We start from the raw sequence: 10,667 nt of genomic DNA on the forward strand, positions 1-10,667 counted from the left end.
GAACCCAAACATCCTACCGAAACAGTCTGATTTGTAATTTCTATTACCTATGAAACGTGTCATCCCGCTTGCGTATGATGAAACGGAGTCAATGTAAAATCATCAAAACCCAAGGGGTAAACCACTCGGCACAATGTGCCGCCGGCACTTTTCGGCACACTTTCGGCACGTCTGGGCACCCTTCTTCACGATTTCCTATTTTGACAGCTGAGCCTTCATACATGAAATGTCAAGCGTGTAAAAGTAAAAACAATCGAAATCGACCATCATCAATGAAATTTCGGAACTGAAGCACACCCAGCTAGTGGTCGTTGGCCACATTTCCGGATGACGGTACGAGAACATTGAAAATCCTCCCAGTGAATACATTGCAGATGATGTAAGTATCATGAGTTAGGAAAACAGAGTAGATTCAGAACTTTGCAAATCTATATGTATTGCAGAATCTCAAGCTCAATCTTGCGTTGATTGCAAGGAGTCGGACTGGGCTCTGTCACTTCCAGAAACCTCGTCAGTCTTGGATACCAGCGGATAGACGGAAAAGGAGTTGGTCATTGATGAGGATCAGTTACCGGATTCGAATTGCAGCACTGCTACTAAACAAATCTCCGACACCGCCTAGCCAGTGCTGAAAATCAAGGTTCTATTAGAAGCAAGATTGAAGACATTGAATGAACAATCACTATAGGACGGCAGCTTCATATATTCGACCGCATGTCCTGAAAATATTAACGGTATAACGAAGAGTTTCAACAAGACAGACTGGAGGACAACTGGAGGAGATCCCAAGCGTGCAACTGACTTCTGGGAGAACAACGTCTCGACGGAAGTAAGTCGTACGTGTCCAATCATGCCTGGTGAATTTCCAATCACAACCTTGTGCATTCTGTACGGGAGTTCAGGTTTGAACGAGATACTATTCTCCATTTGCTGCTGCCAACCATGCCGTCAGTATTGTGTGCGTACATACAGCATTTGGAGGATAAACCAACAGGACCAACTTGGGCCTAATGAAATTGACCTGCTTCGCGATGAACTACACCGCGTTCTCCTCAAACAAAGGCGTTCAATCGATTCAATTGAATGTGTTCGTGGTGAACCGTGTGCTAAATACGTGCAACGTGGCTACAGGTAAAAAGGAAAGTGGGCACAATTCTGCTGTATATATGCTGTATAGTATGGAGTATGCCGGAGGAAAACGCCAAATTAGGGAAGAAAACTACCGGATTCAGATGTAATTGTGGGCAATATTCAGTATACAATAACAATATGCTGATACCCGATCATGTCCATACCATGAATATGTCCAAAACGACAACGTAATAGCAAACTTGGCCTTACTTGCCATTGAACTTTGTTAGCGCCTTGGATAAAAGCGCTATGAACGAAATCGTATTACTCATATATCAAAAGCACCGGCAGCAGTTACAACAATTTCTATTGCTAGAAAATTGAATCTGTTTTTGAACGTTTAACCAATAGGTCAATATTAGCCCGATGACGAATGTAATTCCACAAACGATGTCTGCCTATTTAGAAAAAAAAAAAGCAGGTTAGCCAAGCAGGCATTTAGTAAAACGTTCGCATGGTTGCCATGGAACACAACTTTATGGGCACACCGCTATTGAATTTTGGATAATTTCACAATCTGTACCACTCTCCTGATTGTTGTTCACATGCTTGCTCTAAGGATAGAAAATTCCATTTCACTTGTGAGCAGCTTTACTGGTACATTGTGACGGCATGGGCCTTCTTGATTTCCTTAGGCTAAAACAGTGATGTAATACTTGGGCTACATCACTCTGTGCTGGTTCAAATTTGACGATCCCAATTCATGTAGGTATGCATAGTCCTCATCTCTTTGTTGGTCATGTTGGTGACGTTTGCCCTAAATTTTTATCGATCTCGCATGATGCACTCGTTCGAAGTAACCGTTTCCAGCATTCAGGAATTATAGATTCAAAAAAAAAACAAGTCAAATGCAATCCTACGTTCATGGCATAACGAGACTCCGTATCAGTCAATGCAAATCGCTTGATCCGTATTTCTATCATCACCATCACGGGCCACCGTATCAGATCATCAAGATCCTTAAGTCCATCATTTCAAATCGGAAACAATGCACACGTGGACGTGTGATCATGATTTCTTTTCCATAGCGAAAAATTATTAAGCTGATCTTTAGGTGCCCGCCAGAGTAGACGCGACGTGCGATGCGACGCGACGCGACTCACGTAAAAGAATAACAATCATTATCAACAGGCTGTCAAATTGCACTGTCGCGTCGCGTCGCATCGCACGTCGCGTTTACTCTGGCTTCGCCCTTACACTTTTTTCAGAATACCGTGGACCCCCGGTAATATGACCGCTTTTAATCTGAACACTTTTTAATTTGAACCCCGTTGGTTTGAACATCGTTCAAATTAGAAATGGTTCAAATGTCATTTAGCACGTGGAATCGAGAGAAGAAAAATGAAACATCTTGAAACGGAACGCAGAATCAAAACAAAACAGCAAAGAGAGCGGCCAGAAACCAGTTTTTCTGATGCAAATAGAGTAACCAGAAGTTCAAATTAAAAATGAACCCCGTTAATTTGAATGAAGTACCGTTCAAATTATCGGGGGTCGGTATAACGAAAGTCTGTAATATTGATATTATGTTTACTCCAGACACGATGTTCTATCATAAAAGGCCGATATTTATATATTAATCAACTTAGCCCAACGAATTGAAGTGGTGTCCTATGTGCGCAATTATCAATCAATAATTGTTTTGGCACTCCAATGGGAATCCAGCCCCAATGTTTCCTATTAAAAATGAGACAGATCGAAATATAGGATTAAAAGTATTGCCAAAAAACTATGTTTTATAATACATCAGAAAGGCAGTATTAAAGCTAGGCGGATTAATCATGAACTGAATCCTGCAGGGTTCTTATTTTATATTGAAGTAATCTCATTTATATCAATGAATCAATAAATGTGATAATGCGCATATTTGAAGTAGGTATATTTTTAAAGGCAACTCCTAATAAAATAACGCATTAGTCATTATCGTTTTTTTAAGCTAACATGCTATTATTTTATTTTCTTGTCATGATATTTATTTGTTTAAAAGATTTATTCTTGCTGTTGCTGTTGTGTTGAGCCATGCTTCGCTTGGATCTTTGTCGGTATACTTAGAATGCTGCTTTTCTCTCTGAATCCTTTTGCTGCTAGTCAACTCAACGGCGCTTCTGATCGTTTCTTATGCTGTTCTGATTATCGATTTTTCGCTTTCATATCCGGTTCCTCCTTTAGCGATTATGGGATCCCATTTGTGTTGCTGCTGGTGATGCTTATCGGATCAAAACATCGAAAGCAATGAACATGGAATCAAAACATACGTTGATGAGCCGAGGGTAATAGGTATATGGTCACCACGCCAGTATAGAATTTCGCTTGTACAGACGGAGACGTCTAATGCAGATGAGGTGGCGCTTTGATATGCCGCCTGACTGATGTCCCTTACTATTCAGACTCTAAAGCAGACGGTGTGAACCCTCCATCCATGAAACTTGCATTTGAATACACATTATTTTGTTCCGATGGCCGTCCCATCAGCTGTTCTGGAGACAATAGTGGCGGTGGTAGGGATATCATAGGTGGCAAACCACTAAAAACATCTTATACATCTACTTTCTGGAGGCATCTGCGGAATTGGCAATAGCGGAACTTTCCATTTGTAGGAATTTCAAAATTGCTATTTCGAACGAGTTTGTGTATACGCCACCCGGATGACTGAAAATTAAATTAGCTGCACAATTGTCATTTATGTATATAAAAAATACTTACTGAAGATAGTGGTTGCGCACTCTTGTTATTTCGATAACGATATAATTTGGAAAAATCCTACACTGAACCAAAACTTCATCCCGACAGCGACTGATACTTGATTTGGTCCTGCCCCTTAACGAGAATCATTCGCTTTCAGGATGATCGTCATTTGCCTGTTCCCGTTCGCTTGCGTGCATCGCGTATGACAGTCATCCCATTTCCTTTACACAATATAGATGAATGAATGCTGACAAGCATTCGATTAACGGTTGAGTTTTTGATGGTTTTGAAATTAATTTGATTTGAAAGTAATATGCTGTGATTTGGAAGCCGAATAACGATCTATATTGTCTTTTCGTGTTAAAAAATAAAAATACAATTTTAGACGCATGTTTTATTTACATTTTGCGAGAATCGAAACTGGTTTTTATTCATGATTTTAGTGTATACTCAACAGAAACGCGTAGCGACCTGCCTTTATTAAATTGTATCTCAATTGCGAAATTTTGCGATATGGGATCCCGCCTCTCAGCATGATTATTCCTGTGTCCATAGTGCGGTTACATATCATCGCGTCAAAGCGGCCGTCCAGCTGGTTTCTAATCTTTATTTAGCCCGTTCAGCGGGTCAAATCCTGGAGAAAAAATAGAACAAAGTTCAATTTTATAAAGTTCTGCGTATTCGTAATAAACATGTTCTCACCGGATGCCACAGGGACGAAAAAGTCTTCAAAGCTCCAATCGGGTTTCGTTTAACCTCAAGTTTAACCTGTAAGTGTGACGCGATAAAATAGTTATTTGTAGAATAATTAGAAATGATTTATGACTCACCTATTTACTGAAAATAAAATGTTCTTCAGCGACACTTCAACTTAGCTTGAAACCGAAACGATTACAAATGGCGACAATTGAGCAGTTAACCACCCACTGACCCAAGATGCATAATAAAACTAGATGATAAACGTAATGGGGCGCGACCAAAAGGAACATCATTTGTGTTTTGGGTTTAAATTCAGTCGGTACTGCGTCATCCTATAATTGGATGACACGTCATTTGGAAATGGTTCGAAAATCATCCGTTTCCCGTGTAACTATTTTATGGGGTTTTGACAAGGGGTAAGCCACTCGGCACAGTTCCAGAATGACTAATTGTGCCCCACTGTGCCTAAATTGTGCCGAAATGTGCCGAACCAAAAATAATATTATTTTTGGGAGCACTGGCTATTATGTATAGATGGCATCACGGAAAAATAATTTGTTTTGTTTATGTTTATTTAAAAACACAAAATCAATGTAAAATTGATTTCGCCAAAATTTTTACGTACACTGAACCCAAACATCCTGCCGAAACAGTCTGATTTGTAATTTCTATTACCTATGAAACGTGTCATCCCGCTTGCGTATGATGAAACGGAGTCAATGTAAAATCATCAAAACCCCATAAAATAGTTACACGGGAAACGGATGATTTTCGAACCATTTCCAAATGACGTATCATCCAATTATAGGATGACACAGTACCGACTGAATTGAAACCCGAAACACAAATGATGTTCCTTTTGGTCGCGCCCCATTACGTTTATCATATAGTTTTATTATGCATCTTGGGTCAGTGGGTGGTTCACTGCTCAATTGTCGCCATTTGTAATCGTTTCGGTTTCAAGCTAAGTTGAAGTGTCGCTGAAGAACATTTTATTTTCAGTAAATAGGTGAGTCATAAATCATTTCTAATTATTCTACAAATAACTATTTTATCGCGTCACACTTACAGGTTAAACTTGAGGTTAAACAAAAACTGATTGGAGCTTTGAAGACTTTTTCGTCCCTGTGGCATCCGGTGAGAACATGTTTATTACGAATACGCAGAACTTTATAAAATTGAACTTTGTTCTATTTTTTCTCCAGGATTTGACCCGCTGAACGGGCTAAATAAAGATTAGAAACCCGCTGGACGGCCGCTTTGACGCGATGATATGTAACCGCACTATGGACACAGGAATAATCATGCTGAAAGGCGGGATCCCATATCGCAAAATTTCGCAATTGAGATACAACTTAATAAAGGCAGGTCGCTACGCGTTTCTGTTGAGTATACACTAAAATCATGAATAAAAACCAGTTTCGATTCTCGCAAAATGTAAATAAAACATGCGTCTATTGTATTGTATTTTTATTTTGTAACACGAAAAGACAATACAGATCGTTATTCGACTTCCAAATCACAGCATATTACTTTCAAATCAAATTAATTTCAAAACCATCAAAAACTCAACCGTTAATCGAATGCTTGTCAGCATTCATTCATCTGTATTGTGTAAAGGAAATGAGATGACTGTCATACGCACGAACGGGAACAGGCAAATGACGATCATCCTGAAAGCGAATGATTCTCGTTAAGGGGCAGGACCAAATCAAGTATCAGTCGCTGTCGGGATGAAGTTTTGGTTCAGTGTAGGATTTTTCCAAATTATATCGTTATCGAAATAACAAGAGTGCGCAACCACTATCTTCAGTAAGTATTTTTTATATACATAAATGACAATTGTGCAGCTAATTTAATTTTCAGTCATCCGGGTGGCGTATACACAAACTCGTTCGAAATAGCAATTTTGAAATTCCTACGAATGGAAACTTCCGCTAGGGCCAATTCCGCAGATGCCTTCAGAAAGTAGATGTATTGAATAAGATGTTTTTAGTGGTTTGCCACCTATGATATCCCTACCACCGCCACTATTGTCTCCAGAACAGCTGATGGGACGGCCATCGGAACGAAATAATGTTTATTCAAATGCAAGTTTCATGGATGGAGGGTTCACACCGTCTGCTTTAGAGTCTGAATAGTAAGGGACATCAGACAGGCGGCATATCAAAGCGCCACCTCATCTGCATTAGACGTCTCCGTCTGTACAAGCGAAATTCTATACTGGCGTGGTGACCATATACCTATTACCCTCGGCTCATCAACGTATGTTTTGATTCCATGTTCATTGCTTTCGATGTTTTGATCCGATAAGCATCACCAGCAGCAACACACATGGGATCCCATAATCGCTAAAGGAGGAACCGGATATGAAAGCGAAAAATCGATAATCAGAACAGCATAAGAAACGATCAGAAGCGCCGTCGGTGAGTTGACTAGCAGCAAAAGGATTCAGAGAGAAAAGCAGCATTCTAAGTATACCGACAAAGATCCAAGCGAAGCATGGCTCAACACAACAGCAACAGCAAGAATAAATCTTTTAAACAAATAAATATCATGACAAGAAAATAAAATAATAGCATGTTAGCTTAAAAAAACGATAATGACTAATGCGTTATTTTATTAGGAGTTGCCTTTTTAAAATATACCTACTTCAAATATGCGCATTATCACATTTATTGATTCATTGATATAAATGAGATTACTTCAATATAAAATAAGAACCCTGCAGGATTCAGTTCATGATTAATCCGCCTAGCTTTAATACTGCCTTTCTGATGTATTATAAAACATAGTTTTTTGGCAATACTTTTAATCCTATATTTCGATCTGTCTCATTTTTAATAGGAAACATTGGGGCTGGATTCCCATTGGAGTGCCAAAACAATTATTGATTGATAATTGCGCACATAGGACACCACTTCAATTCGTTGGGCTAAGTTGATTAATATATAAATATCGGCCTTTTATGATAGAACATCGTGTCTGGAGTAAACATAATATCAATATTACAGACTTTCGTTATACCGACCCCGATAATTTGAACGGTACTTCATTCAAATTAACGGGGTTCATTTTTAATTTGAACTTCTGGTTACTCTATTTGCATCAGAAAAACTGGTTTCTGGCCTCTCTCTTTGCTGGTTTGTTTTGATTCTGCGTTCCGTTTCAAGATGTTTCATTTTTTTTTTCTCTCGATTCCACGTGCTAAATGTCATTTGAACCATTTCTAATTTGAATGATGTTCAAACCAACGGGGTTCAAATTAAAAAGTGTTCAGATTAAAAGCGGTCATATTACCCGGGGTCCACGGTATTCTGAAAAAAGTATAAGGGCGAAGCCAGAGTAAACGCGACGTGCGATGCGACGCGACGCGACAGTGCAATTTGACAGCCTGTTGATAATGATTGTTATTCTTTTACGTGAGTCGCGTCGCGTCGCATCGCACGTCGCGTCTACTCTGGCGGGCACCTAAAGATCAGCTTAATAATTTTTCGCTATGGAAAAGAAATCATGATCACACGTCCACGTGTGCATTGTTTCCGATTTGAAATGATGGACTTAAGGATCTTGATGATCTGATACGGTGGCCCGTGATGGTGATGATAGAAATACGGATCAAGCGATTTGCATTGACTGATACGGAGTCTCGTTATGCCATGAACGTAGGATTGCATTTGACTTGTTTTTTTTTTGAATCTATAATTCCTGAATGCTGGAAACGGTTACTTCGAACGAGTGCATCATGCGAGATCGATAAAAATTTAGGGCAAACGTCACCAACATGACCAACAAAGAGATGAGGAATGAGGACTATGCATACCTACATGAATTGGGATCGTCAAATTTGAACCAGCACAGAGTGATGTAGCCCAAGTATTACATCACTGTTTTAGCCTAAGGAAATCAAGAAGGCCCATGCCGTCACAATGTACCAGTAAAGCTATCCTTAGAGCAAGCATGTGAACAACAACCAGGAGAGTGGTGCAGATTGTGAAATTATTCAAAATTCAATAGCGGTGTGCCCATAAAGTTGTGTTCCATGGCAACCATGACAGCAATGCGAACGTTTTACTAAATGCCTGCTTGGCTAACCTGCTTTTTTTTTCTAAATAGGCAGACATCGTTTGTGGAATTACATTCGTCATCGGGCTAATATTGACCTATTGGTTAAACGTTCAAAAACAGATTCAATTTTCTAGCAATAGAAATTGTTGTAACTGCTGCCGGTGCTTTTGATATATGAGTAATCCGCTTTCGTTCATAGCGCTTTTATCCAAGGCGCTAACAAAGTTCAATGGCAAGTAAGGCCAAGTTTGCTATTACGTTGTCGTTTTGGACATATTCATGGTATGGACATGATCGGGTATCAGCATATTGTTATTGTATACTGAATATTGCCCACAATTACATCTAAATCCGGTAGTTTTCTTCCCTAATTTGGCGTTTTCCTCCGGCATACTCCATACTATACAGCATATATACAGCAGAATTGTGCCCACTTTCCTTTTTTACCTGTAGCCACGTTGCACGTATTTAGCACACGGTTCACCACGAACACATTCAATTGAATCGATTGAACGCCTTTGTTTGAGGAGAACGCGGTGTAGTTCATCGCGAAGCAGGTCAATTTCATTAGGCCCAAGTTGGTCCTGTTGGTTTATCCTCCAAATGCTGTATGTACGCACACAATACTGACGGCATGGTTGGCAGCAGCAAATGGAGAATAGTATCTCGTTCAAACCTGAACTCCCGTACAGAATGCACAAGGTTGTGATTAGAAATTCACCAGGCATGATTGGACACGTACGACTTACTTCCGTCGAGACGTTGTTCTCCCAGAAGTCAGTTGCACGCTTGGGATCTCCTCCAGTTGTCCTCCAGTCTGTCTTGTTGAAACTCTTCGTTATACCGTTAATATTTTCAGGACATGCGGTCGAATATATGAAGCTGCCGTCCTATAGTGATTGTTCATTCAATGTCTTCAATCTTGCTTCTAATAGAACCTTGATTTTCAGCACTGGCTAGGCGGTGTCGGAGATTTGTTTAGTAGCAGTGCTGCAATTCGAATCCGGTAACTGATCCTCATCAATGACCAACTCCTTTCCGTCTATCCGCTGGTATCCAAGACTGACGAGGTTTCTGGAAGTGGCAGAGCCCAGTCCGACTCCTTGCAATCAACGCAAGATTGAGCTTGAGATTCTGCAATACATATAGATTTGCAAAGTTCTGAATCTACTCTGTTTTCCTAACTCATGATACTTACATCATCTGCAATGTATTCACTGGGAGGATTTTCAATGTTCTCGTACCATCATCCGGAAATGTGGCCAACGACCACTAGCTGGGTGTGCTTCAGTTCCGAAATTTCATTGATGATGGTCGATTGTTTTTACTTTTACACTCTTGACATTTCATGTATGAAGGCTCAGCTGTCAAAATAGGAAATCGTGAAGAAGGGTGCCCAGACGTGCCGAAAGTGTGCCGAAAAGTGCCGGCGGCACATTGTGCCGAGTGGTTTACCCCTTGTTGAAACGCACATTTGATTCAAAAAAAAGTTTTCGTTCGCTTCAAATGCAACAATATGTTTGATCCAAACATAGTTATGTTTGATGCCAGAACAAACTGAATTTATGTTTGGATTTACCTAGAATATGTTTGTTTTTAACGTAGTTTTTTCTGCGTGTTGATACAACCACAGATAACAGATATTGAGGCTGGCATCCGAATCGTGTGTAAACATCGGCAACCGTTAATTCAAATGTATTGTCGGCGTAGCACCAAGTTAGAATTCGGAAGTCGGGACTTCCGAACCGAACTTTCTTCCGAAGTTTTATCTGTCAAACTAATTGATGCGTTGTTTAGCGCATCTTTAGGCGAATCTAGCGCACTATTTCCGAAGTTGAGAAAGTTGCCTGTATCTGGAGAAAAATCCAACTTCGGTATAAAAATCGGTCTAACTTTTATCCGGATAGACAATATTTCAAACTGGGACCGCGTTTAGCAATCGATTGGAGATGGCGCAAGGATCATTGTTATTGAAAACGCAGCCCGAATGTGGCTGTCAAATCCATTGGCTGCGTTCGACGGTTGTTAATCAGCTGCGCCAGTATGTACTGCCGCAATCAGTTGAGTAGATGGCACTAGTGAGC

At 40.1% G+C, this 10,667-nt stretch overlaps 2 long non-coding RNA genes across 2 annotated transcripts; one reads left to right on the forward strand and one right to left on the reverse strand.

Moving 5' to 3' along the window:
* The first annotated feature begins 243 nt into the window (after positions 1–243).
* LOC134222326 (uncharacterized) lies at positions 244–1,451 on the forward strand. The gene is made up of 2 exons (XR_009982412.1): positions 244–379; positions 444–1,451. It is a non-coding gene; the product is annotated as an uncharacterized LOC134222326 (long non-coding RNA).
* Positions 1,452–4,230: 2,779 nt separating this feature from the next.
* Positions 4,231–4,756, reverse strand: LOC134221091 (uncharacterized). Its single transcript, XR_009982202.1, has 3 exons — positions 4,647–4,756; positions 4,519–4,584; positions 4,231–4,450 (listed from the first exon to the last, which is right to left on the reverse strand). It is a non-coding gene; the product is annotated as an uncharacterized LOC134221091 (long non-coding RNA).
* Between the last annotated feature and the right edge of the window lie 5,911 nt (positions 4,757–10,667).

Source organism: Armigeres subalbatus, chromosome 3 (assembly GCF_024139115.2).
Source record: "Armigeres subalbatus isolate Guangzhou_Male chromosome 3, GZ_Asu_2, whole genome shotgun sequence".
NCBI lineage: Eukaryota > Metazoa > Arthropoda > Insecta > Diptera > Culicidae > Armigeres > Armigeres subalbatus.